Source organism: Lepisma saccharinum, chromosome 27, assembly GCF_977018435.1.
Source record: "Lepisma saccharinum chromosome 27, izLepSacc3.1, whole genome shotgun sequence".
NCBI classification, from domain to species: domain Eukaryota; kingdom Metazoa; phylum Arthropoda; class Insecta; order Zygentoma; family Lepismatidae; genus Lepisma; species Lepisma saccharinum.
In genome coordinates this window covers 43,380,167-43,400,909 of record NC_139255.1, presented here as the reverse complement: position 1 = coordinate 43,400,909, position 20,743 = coordinate 43,380,167, and the positions used below count along the sequence as shown (strand labels likewise).

General features: G+C 39.3%; 1 protein-coding gene across 1 annotated transcript in view; it reads right to left on the bottom strand.

The window, feature by feature from the left end:
* NiPp1 (nuclear inhibitor of protein phosphatase 1) overlaps positions 1–13,320 on the bottom strand; it is a 419,486-nt gene extending 406,166 nt beyond the window's left edge. Inside the window, exon 1 of the mRNA XM_083113039.1 lies at positions 13,221–13,320. The gene's annotated coding sequence lies outside the window, so the exon portion shown is untranslated. The remainder of the gene's footprint in view (positions 1–13,220) is intronic.
* Between the last annotated feature and the right edge of the window lie 7,423 nt (positions 13,321–20,743).

Below are 20,743 nucleotides of genomic sequence, written 5' to 3'. Positions count from 1 at the left end.
TAGTTACTTTGTCAACAGATGGCTTTAATTTGAAACAAGAGGCGTGGCTGAAATTCCCGAGGTCTGAGGAAAGCAAGCCTCGTGTGGGAACTTCTACTTCACTTCCCACTGATTAGCAGAGGTTAAAGCACGTTAAGTTGAGTTCTCTTTGAGTGTTGAAAGGGGTCATCTCGGAATGGAACAAAGTACAAGGAGTAGTTGTTTTGTAGTGATTTAGTATTTTAAGTTTTATGTAGAGTATTTAGTTGGGATTTTTAGTTAAAGCACTGCACACTTTGTTCTATTCAGAGATAGGTCTTTTGGGGGGAAATTTAATATTAAAACGAAAATACTATAATCTTCTTTAGGTTAAATAAAGAGTAAGGAAGTGTTAATTATGTAAAGATTTAATTGTATAATTTAATTGTTTCTTTATTATTTATTGTATTTATATTGGGGATTTATATTCTTATAATCATCATTTATGTAGTCTCAAGCCCTTCAGGCATTATGTTGTTAAATAAACCTCTTCACTATCAATCCTTTTATGTATAATTCCTCTAAACTTACAATTTTACGGCTTAAGCCTTCCACTGCTATATCTTTCTATTTCTGCTAGGTTAATATACCGACTTCAGTTGCAAGCCTTGTGTCCTAATGAATGACAACATTTCTTAGTGAATAATTGTAAAGGAAGTGCAATAAGAAGCTGGTCATAAGAGATAGAAAATTAAGCAGCGACTGGACTTTATTCACTGCAAATTTGTCACTCGATGAAATGCCGATTGGATGGATTGGAGCACTTTGAGCACTGTATACGTTGTATACCCTGCGTGGCGGAATTGGGGCTACTGGACCTAAGGGCAAAGGGAAAATTGCCCCTGGGCTCAACATCCTGAGTTTTTGGGCCCGTTTCTAGTAAAACGTAATAGGTGTGGACTAACTAACTAACTAACTCTCTAACCTTCTTAAACCCGAAGGTTCATGGCTGCAGCAACACAGGCCTTCCATCTGTCCCTATCTTGAGCAAGATCTATATACTCTTTTCCATCCCTACCGATTTCCTTTAGGTCCATCTCAACGTTGTCCCTCCATCTTCGTCTTGGCCTTCCTACAGGTCTCTTACCATCTGGTTTCCCAACAACAATCCTGTAAACTCCTCTTTCCTCTCCCATTCGTGCCACATGGCCTGCCCACCTAAGTCTTCTTGATTTAATTATTCTAATAATATCTGGACATGAATACAAATTATGTACTTCCAAACTATGTAACCTTCTCCACTCACCTGTCTCCTCATCCCTTTTAGGTCCAAAGATTTTCCTAAGGATCTTATTTTCAAATACTCTCAATGTATGTTCCTCTTTCAATGTAAGGGACCAAGTTTCACATCCATATAATACCACAGGCAAAATTACTGTTTTGTATATTTTAACTTTTAGTTTCTTAGATATTAAACGAGAAGACAAAAGTTTATGAAGAGAGAAGTAACATGCATTTCCTGAATTAAGCCTACTTTTTATTTCCTCTTTAATATAATTTTCATTTGTTAATATTACTCCTAAGTATTTGAATTTGGAAACTGGTTCAAATGAGTTGTTATCAATCATTAGATTTTGATTATTACCTAACACTTGGTTTCGGCCTGTAAGCATATATTTAGTTTTCTCTTTGTTAACTTGCAAACCTCTCTCTTTAGCAGTTTTGAAAAATATTTTAGCATTATTCTTAATTGTATTCACATCATCCCCCCCTAAGTCTACATCATCTGCATATGCACACCATTTAATTTTAGTCCTTCTTTAGTTTCTTTTACCTTCCTTACAGCATACGAGGGTCACTATTTAGATTTTGAGCCTAACAATGAAAAAACAGGAATTTGGCATTGAAAACTGCTTTATTGTTTTTCGAAGTATTCTCCTTTATGGTCAATACACTTTTTCATTCGTTCGAACCATTTGTCAAAGCAGTTTTTCCAATCTTCTTGAGACACCTCCATAATATGGTTTTTGAACGCATCAACGGCGTCTTCCGCCGACGAAAATCGTTGTCCACGCAATTTATTCTTGACATTCGGGAACAAGAAGAAGTCATTGCGTGCCAAATCAGGACTGTACGGCGGATGACCCATCAATTCTATTTTTTGACTGTTCATAAAGTCGGTTGTTAGACGAGATGTGTGACAGCTGGCATTGTCTTGATGAAGAATGATCCGACGGCGTTTGTTTGTTTTCCGTATTTGACCGAAGACCTCTGGCAAACAAATTGTTGTGTACCATTCAGAGTTGACCGTTCTACGTTCCTCTAAAAGCACAGTTGCCACATGACCAGTTTTCCCGAAAAAACAGGCGACCATTTGTTTCGATGTGCTTCGAGCGCGAACAACTTTTGTTGGATTGGGTTCATCTTGAAACACCCATACAGTCGACTGCTGTTTACGTTCCGGCTCATATGCATATATCCATGATTCGTCACCTGTTACAATCTTATATACGTCTTTTGAAGCAAACTTGAGCATTTGTTTGCACCAATTGACGCGAGCGTCTTTTTGAGTTTTTGTCAAATTGTGTGGGATCCAACGAGAACATACCTTTCTCACAGCTAAATGATCATGTAATATTTTATATATGCTGGTGGAACTAATGCCTATGGTTGCCTCAATCTCACAGTATGTCACATGACAATCTTGCAGTATTAGGTTTTGCACAGCATCAATGTTTTCTTGAACAACAACTGATTTTGGACGACCTTCGCGAATCTCGTCGGTGAGCGAATGGCGGCCACGATTAAATTCGTTATACCAGCGTTTCACAGTGGCAAAGGATGGGGCTTCATCGCCAAATGTGGAAGTAAGTTGATCGATGCACTCTTGTCTTGATAATCCACGTCGAAAATCGTAAAAAATCATCGCACGAAAATGTTCACGAGTTAATTCCATTTTATTGTTGTCGCGCAATCTCCAAGGCAACATAAACAACACAAATGAAGCTACTGACAAAACATTTGAAGTACGTTATGGTCAATAATGCGAGACGATTCCGTGCAAACGTCAAATCGCGCCTAACTTCAATCAGTGTTGCCAAGGCTCAAAATATAAATAGTGACCCTCGTATTCTAAGGCAAAATTAAAGAGCAATGGAGATAATGCATCTCCTTGTTTTAACCCATCATGAATTGTAAATTTGTCAGACATATTAATACCCACACGAATTTTACTTTCTGTTTCACTGGTGCATATTTTTATCATACTAACAAGCTTCTTAGGTATTCCAAACTCTACTAATATATTATATAATTTATCTCTTTTCACCGAATCATATGCTTTTTTGAAATCAATGAATAGCTGATGGACATTTTGATTATATTCCCACTTTTTTTCAAGTGTCTGTCTGATGTGAAAAATTTGATCTGTAGTTGATCTGTTACGTTTAAATCCACATTGATAATCACCTATAATTTCATTAGCATATGGTGTTAGTCTTGTTAAAAGAATGTTAGACAATATTTTGTATGTTATTGAGAGCAGAGAAATTCCACGGTAATTATTGCAGTTCATTTTATCACCTTTTTTAAACACAGGAACAATTATGGATTCTTTCCACTGTTGAGGGATTTCTTCTTTATTCCATATTAAACAAATTAATTTATGAATTTGACATATTAATGAATTTCCACCATATTTAATTAACTCAGCTGGTATTAAATCAATGCCAGGTGCTTTGTTATTCTTTAGCCTTTTAATAGCATCTTTAACTTCAGTCAAGTTAGGTTCTGGAACTAATGGTTCTGCTGTGTGGACTTCATTTACTTCTGATTTATCTCCTATATGGACATTTAAAAGGTCATTAAAGTAGTTCTTCCATCTATTTAGAATATCGCTTGGGTCAGCTAGAAAATCACCGTCTTTATCATTTATCAAGCTTACTTTAGGTTGCCACCCCTTTCTAAATTCATTTACACCTTTATATACATCTCTGATATTTTTGTTTTTGCTGTTTACTTCAATTTCGTTAATTTTGCTTTTCAAGTAATCTCTTTTTTTACTTCTAAACGTTCGGTTAACTTCTCGCTTTATTCTATTATAATTGCTTAGATTTGTATCATCAGAGTTATTTAACCACCTAAGTCTAGCCTGATCTCTTATTTCTATTAGATGATGACATTCATTATCAAACCATGGCTTACTTTTTCTTGGTTTATGGTATCCTATACTTTCTTTAGCTGCTGATTCTATTGCATTACGTATGTGCTCCCAATTCTTATTTACGTCTGCCTCATTTACATTTTCATCATCATTTAAATCCTGCAAAACATCAAATCTATTTGACAGTTTAATTTGGTAATCTTTCTTAATTTTTTCATCAGTAAACTTTCCTGTATCAAATTTTATAACTTTTAGATTTTGTTGCTTATGATTTATCACTGAGATTCTTTCTCTTAATTTAGCAATTACTAAATAATGGTCACTGGCACAGTCAGCACCTCTATGTGTACGAACGTCAATTATACTAGTATGCCTTCTCCTATCAATGAGAATATGATCTATCTGATTATGAGTTTTACCATCTGGAGAAGACCAGGTATATTTATGGATATCTTTATGTTTAAAAGTGATACTTTTCACAATTAAATTCTTTGAGGTTGCAAAAGTAATCAATCTTATACCATTATCATTACTTAATTCATGAAGACTTTCTTTACCAATCGTGGGTTTAAATGTCTCTTCTTTGCCAATCTGTGCATTACAGTCACCTAACAGAATTTTCATATCATGGCTCAGTCGGTAACGCGTCTGACTACCATGCTAAAGGTCCCGGGTTTGATCCCCGGCCGGTTCAAATCCGGGAACTTTTCTAACGATGGAAGCGGCCCCGGCGCCCACCCAGCGTCGAATAACATGGGTACCTGGGGGAAACCCTGGGGGTAAAGGCGGTCAGGGGCGTGATGCTGATCACATCACCCCCACTCACGACCGGATCAAGAAAGTGTGGGGCGTTACCCCCACACCCCCTATACGCCTTCATGGCGTGGTGCTATGCACAGGGGAGCACTTTACCTTTACCTTTACTGAGAAAATTTATCAAAGACCTGTTCTAACTCTGTATAAAAATCATCTTTAGTATTATCATCTTTATCTTCCGTTGGTGCATGTATGTTTATTAAAATAATTTTACACCACCTACCCTGTAAAACTGCATATGATATCCTATCATTAATAAATTCTACTGTTTTAAGAGCCGAGATAATTCTATTATTTATGAAAAAGCCTGTTCCAAAATTATGATTTTCAGTACCACCATAGAAAAAAGTATAATTTTTAGTTTTACAATTCCCTTCTCCTGGCCACCTAACTTCCTGGATAGCAACTACATCTAATTTATACTTAACTATCTCATTAACTGTACACTGAAATGCCCCAGGCCGGTAAAGGCTCAGAACATTCCAGGTGCCTAATTTAATATCCTTATTCCTAATGCAGATCTTATCCTTAGTCCAGGGACTTCCCAAAGTAGTCCCCACCCGGAGATCCGAATGGGGGATTATTTTACCTCCGGAATATTTTACCTTGGGTACATCCATGGCCTTATATTGCTGTTTCTTGACATGTCTTTTTACAGTGCAGAGTTGTCAGCTCTACGGCTAAAAAAAAAACAGTGTTCAATGCCAGGAACATGTCAGAATGGGCTGGTGATATTTATTAACAAGATAAACCTATCATTAAAATTGCCCAAACTGCACACCTTTAAAAAAATACATTACAATTTCAGCAATATGCATATCATTAAACTTTGTCTGAATAATGTTAACTTAATTGCTATCTACTGATAAAAATGTTACAGAATTTCATATACTAACCTCCTGAGGAACTCTGAAAATGTCAGTCTGTGAGAAAATCCATTCTGGCGTATTTTGATGGTTTCCAGGACTCCGGTATACCTGAGCTGCCGAATCACCTTGTCAGCATCAAAGTGACATAGAATTCTGGCATCATTTGGCTTCAAGCAACGGACAAACTGTGGCGAACCACTCACCATCTTCTGCAACAAGTCCATCAGAGAGTATAGGAAATGGACAATGTGGGAAATTTATCTCGGATCTTATTTAAATCTCATACTGAGGCTTGGGGGGGTGGGGGGGGGGGCTTGAAAATATTTGGTGGGAAGTTACATTTTAAATATCACGTAATATTACTGGTAATAAAAAAGGTCATAAATTATCAAGTTCGTTTGTTTAGGTATTGTGTAACAATAAGGCATCGACGGGTTGAGCAACTGAATCTTTCTACTCGATTCACAACTGTACTACCTACACTACTATTACGAAAACCACGTAGCTATAAAGATATGAGATGAGAGAAGTTTCCTATCGATTGCCATCTATGAGCAAGTAACTTAATTCTGAATTTCGGAGGAGACCCATAATGTCAAGTTACCTAGGCCCCTCTGGCTGAGACAACACACCACTGCTTATTATCGTAGACGTCGTCATATGATGTGTTACTGGGAACCAACTTTCTGTTTCGTAAATTCATTTTTTAAATAAGCGACAGTAACTGCTGAATTTCTGGGATTATATAAAATTTCAGGATCACAGAGAGAGAACATAGCGGGGCCCCTACAGTTCGGAGACCCCGCGCATTGCGGGGGCGGCTGCTACGCCACTGACCCCAAACATACACGCACATGTTTGTAGCGATTCAGCTGACTTGTTCTGAATTTAGCAATGAAACACAAGTAACTATAGTTACTGTTTACGTTTGCAATTACTTATACCATAACGTATTTACCGAAAGCAACGTTACATTACTCCCAACTCTCCTGTAGATAACCGGTTCGAAGTGACGGTAGGTTATTGTCGACAGATGTGATGTAATGGACGTAAGCCCCCCCCCCTTTTCTTTCGGAAAACCTTAGTAGCTTAATGACCTTCTGTCCCAAATAAGTACTCATTTTATCTATGAACCATTGTGGATTCAAAAGTTTAAGTTTCTTGTTTTGTAAACAATGTAAGTTCAAATTTCGGTGAACTGTTACTTCGCCTTTAATTTCCAAACAGATTACGTCAAGTACATTTCATTTTCCCAATTTTAAATCGAGCTAGTTTGGTTGAGAGGATCCCAGTGACGACCATCCTGATTGAACATTTCTGAGTAAGCGCGAATGCCGGGAACGTACCTTTAACGAAGGCTTGTCTTCTCACTTCTCTGTCGTGGTTAACGTAATTGTACTACAGGCCCGTAGCCAGGCAGGGGACAGGGGGGCTCGGCCCCCCTGGCATCGTCGTCAGCCTCCCTTATATTGTCGTTAGCACCCAGTCATTAGGTAAAACTATTGTATAATTTGTTTGTAGTGACAAGTGAAAATGTAGACAGCGGATATTATGTGCTCATAACTTGATGAAAGGACAAATTCACAGAACGAAGATCAGCTATCACATCCCTTCATCTTGTTTATGAACTGAAGTCTATGTAGCAGAAAGTACAGGGTGTGTACAAATGATTGGTAGCGGTTTCATGATGTTACTGTACATGTATTATTGAACGTATCACGAAGTAACTTTGCAGTTTTGTAGAGAAACTCAACAAGTTTTGTGACACATTACAAGTTATGGGAGTTTTCTGTTCGCCGTGGCGCCGTTGAGCATATTCGTGACTTTCTGGAACTCAATGCTTTTTGTGCACTCTCAAAATTTAAGAGTTTATGGCCGCTTCTTCTTCAGCGAACAACCATTACAGAATACGGGTATCTTGACATGTTAGGAAATTGGCTCATGTCACAGTTGGAGACAGACAGGGAGAACATTATCCACCAGTTGGATGGTGCTCCTGCTCCACCCCAGTTCCATCACAATGTCCACAAAATCTTAACCACCAGAATATCAAACAGATGGGTCGGTCGTTGTGGAAATGATTATACCGTGCGTCCATTTCGATCTGCAGCCGAGAGATCGGGAGAAGCGTGGCGGGCGGCGCTGGCGGAGATGCCGACATTTGCGGCCTGTAATGCTCGCTTATTTTTACGGACATATCCAGACATTTATATAAATATTGCAAAACGAGCACTAACCTGGGTTATAATTCATCATCTGTAATTCATCCAAGTTCTGCAATTATATACACAAAAAAATACGCTTTAGAAGTGACGATAAGAGTCACAGATAATAAAACATTTTAATCATAGTTTTGACCAGCAACGTCCTGCTTAAGTTTATATCCTTGAAAGAGTTTTGTGTCGATGGGGATCGTTTGGAGGTTTCGAATGTGCAACACTGTATCAAGATTACGCTGCCGACGAAACCATTAAAAGTCAATGGTTTTCGTGAGCTTCCTCGATGAACTCGATGAAATTGGGGCAGCGTTAGAAAGTTATCCAAACAAACCTCTACGCCGTGTTTCACAGGAGATGGGAGTGTCAAAATCATCGGCACATACAGCCACTAAGCTACTAAAATTAAAACCATACTCTTATAACACAGGTTAGTGCTCGTTTTGCAATATTTATATAAATGTCTGGATATGTCCATAAAAATAAGTTGGCATTTCAGGCCGCAAATGTCGGCATCTCCGCCAGCGCCGCCCGCCACGCTTCTCCCGATCTCTCGGCTGCAGATCGAAATGGACGCACGGTATTATCAACAACTGCTGTCATTGCCTCACGGTAACTTTTTTGTGTGTGGGGTTATGTGAAGGATCTAGAGTGCGCGTCAAATCTCCTGCATATGGCCTTGAACTGCTGAACAGCACCAGCGAATCACAGACGTGCGGCGTTGCCTAGTTCAGAACCTGTTTCACCTCGCTACTAAATCGTGTACCTGGCGCTCGGATATAAATATATTATTTCAAGTGTCAGTAGTTCAACAGATGGAAAGATAATTAATTTGCGAGTATGTACGAAAAACAAGCGTGATTGTAGCTTATACCGTTCCCTCTGTAGAAGCAATGTTATTATAAACGTATTTGCATTGTATCGTTTTTGTTCTCCCTTCGTTCCTGTTGCATTCCGAAACTTTCCGATTAGCGAAGGGAACAGGGCAGGTTCGTTCCCAGTGATGGTAGAAGGAGAAATTGACGAAGAGGATACCGTCACTGTTCGTTTTTTCCACGTTTTTAGTGTGTGTGTGTGTGTGTGCAGCATGTCGTTGAGTAAACCAAGTGGTAGTGATAGCGAGAGAAGAGAGAACAATACAGTGTTGTACGAAGCCAGGCAAGACAGGTGATTTTTGAGGTGTACAATTTTTTTAAAAAAAATGTTCGAGTGAAGAAGAGAGCAGTAAAATTGACTTTAAGAACTGCCAGGCTCTAACAGCTCAAGCGTGTGGTGTGAATCAAGCTACCGTTTCTCGGATATGTTCGGGGGCAAAACAATGTGGATCGGGGCCTGCTCCAATGTTTCAATCACCTAGAAAGCACATTAACGTACCAAAAAAGAACGACAAACTCAGATAACTTTGAAAAAGACGTAGTTCGTAGAACCGTCTTTGAAATTTACGATTGTGGCGAATTTTCTACTGCCAAAAAGATAACGTACTCTTTACGGGACAAAATATCTTACAAAGGCTGTACAACTTCCACCTTGAGAATATTGAAACAATTATGCAGTCTCTCTGGCATAATCAGGTATGTTCTTTTCTCCCATTAAGTTTATTATATGTTATATTATCTAATGTTCCGTGCTCTCCGTGACAAGGCGTTTCGCTCAACCACGCTGTCTCTTTTCCGTGTGAGATTTCGACATGGCACCGCTGCAGTGCGCTGCTATTGGCTATCGCCATATGCAGGAGATTTGACGCGCACTATAGTGGTTGTGCCTCCATTACCGAGTGATCTAGCAGAACTGCGGGCTGGTATCATCAGCGCTTTGATCGAATTGATAGGTTCATGCTTCATCGTGTTTGGGAAGAACTTGATTGTAAAGTTTATGTCTGCTGAATCACGAAGAGGGGGCATATCGAACACTTGTGTCACAAAACTTGTTGAGTTCCTGTACCAAACTGTAAAGTTACTTCACAATATGTTTAATAATACACGTACAGTAACATCGTGAAACTGCTTCAACCATTTGTAGACACCCTGTATTTAGTAGGTTGTATAGAGTTTAGAAAGTTCTTGCATAGCAGGGCCGTGGCCAGGCTCAGCTCACCCTTGACATTAGGCAAAACTATTTTGTATAATTTGTTTGCAGTGAAGAGTGAAAATGTAAATAGCCCCGTCTAGTTGGCTGCACTTTTTGACACACTGTGCAGTGCAGGTGTATCCAGTGTCAATGTGGTGCAAGGAAATGACGTTCAACCAACTTGACGGAAAGCGGTGTTCAAGTTCAAGCCTCGTCTAGTTGGCTGCACTTTTTGACTCGCTTTGACTCTTTGCACCGAAGCATCTATACGGCGTACGCTTTTAGAAGGAACATGAGTTCAGCCAATACGCAGCCAGTGCTGTAGCGCTGTTGTCAAACCAACTGCTAGCGGAAGGGAAACGCAGAGAATTCGTTGTGTCCAATATTCAACTTTTTATATATATTAATGCATGCACGTGATATTTGATTACAATGAAATATATAGTGAATAATTCTGCACAGGATTATATCATATCACTGCAGCATATAAGTGAAACTCGTACCTGGAAGAAGTTTGAAGGAATTTTATTTATTGTAGAGGAACTGCATCATCGGTCTCGTTTCTGTTTTCTGGCATGTTTCCCAGAAGATTTAAATAGGGGTTCGCCGATTTCTGTGGTAGATACTTTACCCTGTTTTATAATGCGCAACACAGTATGCACACATACACCACACGCTTTAGCCGTAAGTTCTCGACTCTGAGAAAACACTGTTTCAGCATGCACGTCTTGCGAACGCCAATTCCTTGAAGTAAGAATGAGCTTTAAAACTAAGATTTCTGTCTTGTGAACGTAATACGAGTATTTTATCCTTGGTGCCTGTACTACTGGTACGTACTAGGTTTCGAGAACGACATTATTAATTTGATTTGATTTGCTTTATTTTACTTCGCTTTTCTGTCACTTGATGAAGGGACATTCATGAACATCCATGTCCAGGCCAGGATTCGAACCCGGGACTCCTGGCGTCGTAACGCGATATGCTAAGCACTCCACAATGGAGCCGGCGCGACATTATTAAATAACACTCACGCAACACACACACTATTGCGCAATTATCGAACATAAGGGCTGTATTTCACAACGCGCTACAACGCCAGGAATCCCGGGTTTGAATCCTCGCCCGGGCATAGGTGTTTGTAAGAGTCCCATCATCAATTTCATCATATCATCACCCATCCCCATCTTTGCGTTTATCCAAAAGTGGCAGAAAAAGCGAAGTAAAATAAATCAATCAATAAGGGCTGTATTGAATCCTCTCACAACTGTTCTCTGTGGCGTACGAATAAAATTATCTTACACCGCCCTTACTACGAAAACGCTGAACTCAAACTGTCTTAACTGACTCGGAATGTTCGTGAACGCCCACGACAATGAAGGGTCATTGTGCATCATCAGCTGAATTTAACACCCATAGATTTACCAAGACACAACAACTCAGCGGAGTCAACACGGTGGCAACGAAAAAAAACAACAAACAGAAAACGGAAGGAAAAGGAAAGGGTCATTGTGTACACGTGTGTGTAGAGACGTGTTGTTTCCCGTGTTTCTTCGAGAAACGATAACTCCAGCTGTAGGCGACGGAAATTCATGGGACTTGGACAGTCAGGTTCAAAATGTCGTGTCCCATCTTATGATGAACCTTAAAGTGGCGAGTTTTATGAAAACTTTTTGAGCGCAAGAAAAATACAGAACACGGCGTTTAACTTGCGCGCCGCAGTTTCCTAACTGTACAACGTTGCACTCCTGCCATTGGCTGGTCGCCACGCACACCCTCTGCGGGGCTCCGCCCGATATCGCTTCTAAAACCGTGCGTCGTATAGTTGAATATTCTGTGCATAGTGTCGCCCCGTGGTCTTGTTTGCACATGCGCAGTGAATATTTTGCTTTAAACTGAATGAGCCAGTGTCGCTGGTCGCTTGCAGCTTCGGATGTTAAGTATCCCCGAAACGACTGAAATTCCTTTATTTTCTTCTTTTACACATTGGATCTTACGTATTCTGCATTGCTAAGGATTCTTGACGGTGCCATTTCGTTTCTTTCACGGAAATAATCTATATTTTCGACGTATGAAGTAACTTTTGTTCGTTTCTTTTTTCTTTCAGTAACACGCTAAATGGCGGTCACAGTTTCACTACCGTAGCCGGCATGCAGTGTTTCCACCCCACTCCACCAAAAATCTCTACGTAGCCCCACAAACCATTGATGCATAGCCCCATGAACCATTCATACATAGCCCCACGAACCATTTCCGGTAAGGTTAGGTTAGGTAGGGTCACGTATAGGTTACAATAGTTAAAAATTGATTTAAAAAAAAATGCGTAGCTCCACAGACCATTCTCGCATAGCCCCACAAACCATTTGCGGAAACGTACCTTCTTCAGTTACAAAAACACGTGTTTGGAAACACTGACGTCATCACACACAGGCTACATTCACCTGGAAGTATAGGGATGGAAGAGCTTCCGTGCATCGGTCACACATTTATATCGAAAAATAGATGATTTACCGGCAAAATTTAATGAACGATGCGAGAAAACACTTCCCCTAACTTCCACAATTCTAAAGAAACTGCATTCGGTAAGTAATTTCTCCAGTAAATTTGAATAAATGCGTTTCGGGGATACTTAAATTTTACCTTGACTAATTTGCAAAGATAAGGGATGAGTGATGGTATGACGAAATTGATTACTGGACACTCGCAAACATCCATACCTAGGCCGGGATTCGAACCCGCGACCCTTGGCGTCGTATCATTATGAGATAACCACTCCGCCAGGGGCCCGGCTTAATCCGATCTTAAAATAGCACAGGATGAAGAATAAAAATGGACAATTTGGCCTACTATTATCTTTGTCATTCGCTGTACAGTAGGATCCACTAGTATTACATTGCAAATTATCCATGACCATTTTCATTATTTTATCTCTTACATCCTGTGTGTTTTTAAGCAATGTATTTTTATGTATGCTGGAGCAGAAGTTGTCAACAGCTTGTTTTGAGTTTTCTTTTAATTCTTCAAGCTCTTATTGGGTCAAATAAAGTGCACGAACATGGTGATGGACAATTTGCACGGTAATACTCATGGATCCCACTTGAAATTAAGTATATGAACTGTAAAAACTTGACTTACCATTATAATCGAAGCTCAAAAGAAGCATACGATTTCTCCCCATTATAAACGTGTCCATTTCTCCACTCGTTGAAGGAAGTCAACTTGACCACACTGCACGTTGCAAACAAAGCCTGCTGTTTACTCCTAACTTCGCCCGTTCGTGTGAGCGAGGCGAACACATGAACTCACGTGATCAGAGGAAAAGCAACACCGTGGTCACGTGTGCAATTAGCAAAAGAACGCTGGTCTGCTTGAAAGAAAACTTGGCTGGTTAAAGTCTGGTTCACACGTAATGTGACGGATCAAACAAAACATTACATGTGGACGGCAAGACTGGCGCAAAACAAGAGGTTGCACTTTCTGCCAGTCTTTTCTTCAGTTGTTTCAAAATATCCATGGATTGAAGTATAATTTCAATGTGTGCGGTGAAGAAGAAGAAGAAAAAAATCACCGCTCACTGTGGTCTCAAGCAGGGTTCCTAAAGGTCCAGTAACCCATAAATTATATTTGGTTCCGCAACAGGACCGAAACCTTTTTGCTCGCACAATTTAAATTCGGTCCAAGTTGTGAATCGTTTCATTTCAATACGGAACTTGGACCGTATTTAAATTGGTCCGGCAAAAAACGTTCCTGGACCGAATTGAAATACTTTACAGATAAAAAGGTTATTTACGGTCCAGTTTTCTCTCCCCCACCTCAAAGTCTTTAAATTTCCAAACCGAGGAAGTATATCTTTATAGTAGTATATAAGTATATTTGGGGCAAACAGAAGCCTTGGGTGCCATTCAAAGATGATAAAGTTAGAACATACGACGGAGAAATCTACAGCAAAAATTGTAAAGAATCGATGGATATATACGGGATGTTTCACTCGCAAATTTCATTACCAATAGTTTGACTTTTGTAAGCGAAAATCAGGGGCCGAGAGCAAGTGAGGCGATTTCTTGCAAGACAAGTATCACACAAAAGTGACAAGCGACAGACATCTCAAGTCTGTAAAAAAGCATTCACTATGCATGCGCGACCAACAGACCGAGGCTACACTATTTGTAGCATGTCGCTTCGGTACGAAAGGTTGCATTTATTTCAGAAGGTTTGTTTTTCAAGTGGCACTTGTCACCTGTCGCTTCAGTATTAAAACTCCACAAATTCTTCAGTGTCGCTAGAATTCCGCAACATTTAGTGACCTCAAGGACAAGGACGTATTTAGGGGGTCAAGGGAGTTCGGACCCCCCCCCCCCTCCCGAAAGATTTGTCAAGTACTAATATGAAATAATGAAAAGTATATTCGTTTAGCCGTTGTTGTATAATTTCCTCTGAACTTATTGGAAGACAAGGATTTATTTATATTGGGATCATACGGCTTTGAAGGACAGGAAGGACGTATTTAAGGGGAGGGTCCAGGGGCCCGGAAACCACGAAAGACTCACGAAGTACTAAAATTAAGTAATGAAAATATTAACATTTGTTGCATAATCGATGATTATTAATCTCCTCTGAACTTTTTACAAGGCAAGTATTATATTGTGATCATTCGGCTTTGAATGACATCATTTTTGTTATTCGATAAATATTCAATTATTCATCTATTTGACATTAATTTCATTTGCCAGGGCACTTGTTTTTATGTAAATTATTCCGATCTTAACTACAGGTTAGCTACGTAATGAATATGAACTCTTACATCTATATTCTTATACAGCCTTTTTACCTAATCGTGTAATAATAATATAATATTAATTTATGTATTGTAATTAGTATTAATTTGATTTACAATTATTCTAATATAAACATTATTAATAATAATAATAATAATAGGTCTATTATTATTCCTCACCCCCCAAAAATATTTCTAGATATGTGCCTGCTCAAGGAAACTTTACTACTGATAAATAATAACTCTCGGACAAAAGGAAATTATATTTTCCCGTACAGTGGGATCTATTAGTATTGCTCGGCAAATTGTCCATGAGTATTTTCATTAATTTTTCTCTTACTTCCTATGTGTTTTCAAGCGATGGATTTTTATGTGTGCTGGTGCAGAAGTTACCAACAGCTTGTTTTGAGTTTTCTTTTAATTCCTGAAGCTTTTATTGGGTCAAATAAAGTGCACGAACATGGTGATGGACAATTTGCACGGTAATACTCATGGATCCCACTGTACATATTAGCTCCGTAGCTAGATACTTTGGCTCACTAGGCAGGGTTGTGGTGTGGCGCCCTCTTTCCCGCACTACCAAGCACCGACAGACATCGTATGTGCGTCCTTCCATATTTTATTCTCATTCCATGGTTAGTGATATTTACATCGTACAGATTTTGAAATGAGGAAACATAAGAAAAACTCAATAAAAAATAATATAGGTTATATTTCAGTTATGTCTTACCGTCTGAAGAACATTTTTTAAATGTTCTACTTTTACTACTTCTGGGAAACAAAAAACTCCAGCAGTGTTACCAGATTTGTAATTTAAAATTATTCAACTCTGCTTGAAAAAATAACATCGTTATGAACCATGTATTACATATTATTATAAATATTTTCGTCTCTTCGTGACGTGTTGGAACAGGGAACGTCATGTAAACATTTTCACGTGGTGACCCCCCCCCCCAAAAAAAAAGGAATTATCTAGGGGTCACATTATTACTTAAAATTCTTCAATATGAGAACAAGGGTCGAGTAACACCTTGCAGATTTTCCTTCTCCCTTTACCTCTGCCAATTGTAGATTTCTCCGTCCTATATTCTTTGTTATCTTTAAAAAACAAAATAAGAGCTTTGAATGGCGCCGTATGATCATAGAGGAGTTAGGGAGTAGAGGATTACCCCACATTTAAACCTCGCTGCGCTTTGAAATTGCATTTCCATCGGTGGCCAGTAGATGGCGCGGCCGTCTTCTTTTGCTGTTTCCAGCACAAATTTGGGGGAAAGCTCTTTCGGTGACAGTCACGTGGGTTTCAAGCGTCCTTATTGGTCAGATCTCTTGTATCCCAGCAAGGCTGTTACCAATGACAAGGGCTTTCGCTGGTTCCCTTCCAAGCACCGCTGTTAGGGGTGGGGTGAAGAGATGGGATGGGTGATGCCTGCGTTTCCGCCACCGCAAAGTTCTTCGGAATCTTTTACTCGAAAGTAAGGTTGCCTTTCCTATGCAATTGTTAACAGATTCTTTGAGTGTTTATTTGAAGGCGAAATTGGGAATGTAAAATGTAGACATTTTCAACTGGCGCCTGAATTTTCAAATTCAGTTCTCAAAAAATATATCATTTTCGCTTGTTGAAATAACGAGTACAGTGTGTGTTTTTTCTATATCGTGTATCATTAAATCAGAATAACAACCATACCAATAAATTCTTCAGATTTACTTGAAAGAGGCCTCCCCGATGGCGCAGTGGTAACGTCGCCTTGTAATCAAGGTGTTCGGGGTTCGATACCCGGTGGAGGCACATAGTGTTTCGGATCCCACTTTAAACTGTAGGTCCTGTCCCGATTAGCCTTACAGTGCATAAAATGGACTTAAAACACCAAATCAATCAATTAATTTAAAGTAAGACTTCGACCGTATCGCTAACACTAAACCCCATGGTTTCAAGTGCCGGACCCAGTGGCCGAGTGGTTGCCAGACCCTGTGGCCGAATGGTTAGCAGAGCGCGCTGCAACACCAGGGGTTCCGGGTTCGAGTCCCGGGTAAGGCATGGGTATTTGTGTCCGTCCAGATAATAAGAAATGAAAATTGAGCTAAAATGACACTGTGAATAAAAGTGAAAAACAGCGAAAACTACCGCTTAGGGATATTCCTTCAAAAAAAAAAGTGGTTATCTCATCGCGCTCCCGAGTTCGAATCCCGCTCAGGTTTGGATGTTTGTGTTTGTCCGAATAATGAGAACCAATGTGAATACAGTGAAACTTGACATGTGTAAAAGATTGTGAAAAATGTGTGAATGACGGGGGATACTGCCGATTAGGGGCATTCCTTTTTTTTAAAAAAAGAAAATGAATAGCACATCGCGCTGCGATGCCAAGGGTCCCGCGTCCGAATCCCGCTCGGGCATGGTTGTTTGTAAATGTCCATTCATCAATTTCATAATTTTATCCCTCATCCCCATCTTCGTAAATTAGCCAAGAGGCACAAAACACGAAGTAAAATTAAAAAAAAAAAAAATGAATCAAATCAACCATGGTTTAAAGTGCATCGCCATTATTTAAATTTATCAGTCGTGGCGAAGTCTGAAACGTTATTAAAGGTAGTAACAGTTTTTTGAAGACACCCTTCTGACTTTTTAAAACATATATCTTTTTTCCTTTTCTTCTAGCCTTTCGGAATCCCGATTCAAATTTACGAAATGTCCTTCGTTCCCTAGATATTTAATTTCTTCACATAATTCCGATTCTACGCATTCGCACACACTACTGTCTCAAACAAGAATGACTCGAAAATTGTTGGCACTCTGGCATAGTTGTAAAATGTGGCAAAATGCCCCTTCCCCGTCTGCGGGAAACTTCATTCTCCTAACCAAGTAATTTGCACTGGAATTCCAAATGATGAAGGCCCTCAGCAGCACTGAACAAAAGGAAAAAATGACGATAACTCATAACTGAAGTACAAACTGGTGGCGGCGACCTCTTTCACCGGCGGAACAATCATTTATTGACTGCAACAATCTTTACTCGCCTCCGCCGCACAAGAAATGAAAATGAAAAGAATAACGTGATTCACATAATTTTTGTCTCACTTTGCTCGAAATAAAATTATTTCTTTAAGATAGGGTGACCATTCGTCTCTTTTTGACCGGGACAGTCCCGTTTCATAGGCGTGTCCCAGTTGTCCCGTCGATAAAAAAAAACACTATTTATCCCGTTTTATAAAAGTCAAGGAGTTAGCTTGAAAACCAAGTTCCTGTGTCTTGACAGAAATTCAAAACACAAATCCCGCGTTTCGTGTTAGATATTGATAAGTGATGCAACTTTTTCAGGGAGTTCTGCAAATACTTCTGGCACTCGTCTACTTCAGCGTAGGACTAACATCAAAGGTTGATCAGAAGAGTCCAGAAACACTATGTAGTCAAACCGGGATTATAAAAATTAATAGCTCTAGACAACGAGAGATCATATTTTACATATATATTGTTCATGATGTATCATTTATGTGATAGTACATACTATAATAAATAATAAAAAAGGTAAAGTGCTCCCCTGTGCTTTGCACCATGCCATGAATGCGTATAGGGGGTGTGGAATTAGGGCCCCACACTTTCTTGATCTCGGCCGAAGCTTGGAGTGATGTGATCAGCACCACACCCCTGGCCGCCTTTACCCCCCAGAGTTTCCTCCAGGTTTCCACTCTATACAACGCTGGGTGATCGCCGGAGCCTCATGAACAGGTGGAAAAAGTCCCGGTTATCCCCCACCGGGGATCGACCCCGGGCCTCTCGCATGGTAGTCAGACGCCATACGGACTTTTTTATACGCGTATATAATAAAGGAATACCCCTATTCGGTAGTCTCCCTCGTCAATCACACACTTTTTCTCAACATTCATACATATCAGTTTTTCCCTTAATTCTCGGTTTCTCTCAAACATGCAAGTCCTAGCCGGGATTCGAACCTGGGACCCATGGCTTCGTAGCGTGCTATGCTAACCACTCCGCGAATACCGACTGAGCTACCGCGGCTACTATAATAAATTATAATTATAATGATACGTTAATGACAATTAATGACAATAATTTTATAATTAGTCCTAACCAATTTTTCAGGAGGGGGTAAAGTGATCGCCTTGGAATGTCTCGTTCTTGGGTCAAAATATTACGGTAACCCTACTTTAAGAGCAACATCAAAACGTAGTTGACCATGTTTTTATGTTTAAATTTTTGCAGCTTTTAAAAATTACGATATACCTACTATTGATGAAATCCTATGAGCAATACTTGTAGTTTCCTCGACCACTATAAATTTTTAATTCACCATACTCCTAAAAACGTGTAAAATTATTGCTTTTTTATTTTATGTTATTTATTTTATTTTCTTGAAGAGTGTCAATTGTCAATTCAACCTGTATGTGGAGTGAGTTGACTATATGTTCAGGGTCGGTTGACAATACTTGTCAACTTACCTTTGAAATGCCTTAAAATTACAGATTGCAAAAATGTGATCTAATGAACAGCACAAATGTTCCAAACCAGGGTTCGAAATCCGGGAGGACGGGGGGGAGGGGAATTTCCCCCACCAACGATCTTGTCCTGAAATTTCCCCGAATTAGTTTGAGATTCGAATATACATGACTGGAATAATATCGAGAACATACAAAAAGAACTGACAACAAAGAGCCTCATCTCTAAGGACACTGAACCCAGCAATCCCCAGAACACAGAAATTGGACCGACTTGTTACTTCTTCTCCATTTCTCATCGTCTTTCGTTAGCAACCACGAAGTATATAGATATATTAATAAGACACGTAATAGCATTTATATGTGAATTTTATACAGGAAACTATTATCTTCTTAATATCTCTTAATTCTTGTCCTTCCTCCCTTACGCAAATCATTGTTCGTCAATTTGCAATTACATTTTGAATGAAAGACAGTATATTTTATAATATAATTTGATTACTTAATAATTGACACACATTTAATGACATTATATAGTATATTGTGTGTGTGTGGCTGTTTGTCTGTCTGCTCCTTCCCCCCCCCACCAATCTGCAGTGATTTCACACCCTGTTCCAAACTAAAGAAAAAATAACGATTACTACTCAATTTTTTACCCAGTGTTTTGACGCATATTCACAGAAATCTGCAATGTTGCCCATTCTCGTCTGGTAGGAAAAGGACACAATTTGGAAACTCACCCCAGTCTCCCCAACCCCCTACCTACTGATTGATTTCATTTTTGATTTTGATTTGCTTTATTTTTCTTCGCTTTTTGTGCCACTTTTGGCTAATTTGCGAAGATGGAGATGAGTGATGACATGATGAAATTCATGAATGGACACACTGACTTATAGAAAACACTAGAAGTGATAATTAAATGAATGAGCATTTTCTGCAAAGGCAAAACTGTGAAATAATTGGTAATCATTTTTATGAAGTTGTTTCCTGCTATAGCTGTATTTATTACGAGACAAGAAGTATTCTCATCATTGATTACTATAGTGTCAGTTATTAAATAATACCTCGCTGTCGTATCAAAACAACTCACAAAGAAAACATTACAGGAAAAGTTGTTCTCCTTGATTTTGCCTACGAGTTGAGAGAGTTCAGTTATGTTGTATTCTGCATACGTCGCTTAAACGTAACTTTAAAACTAAACTAAACTTCGCGACTCAACAGCCCTGTACCCGGTGGAGTAACATAGTGGTTCGGATATATCTTTAAACTGTAGGTCCAGTCCCGATTAGCCTACCTGTGTATAAAGTGGAGTTACTCAAACTCAATCAACAGTCCTGCTTGGGCTATGGCTGCCAGAGCGTTCTTCTGTTCATTCGCTGATGCGTGGTCAGCTCATCGAGTCCCATCCCCGCTGTTTTATGTTATATTATTATTA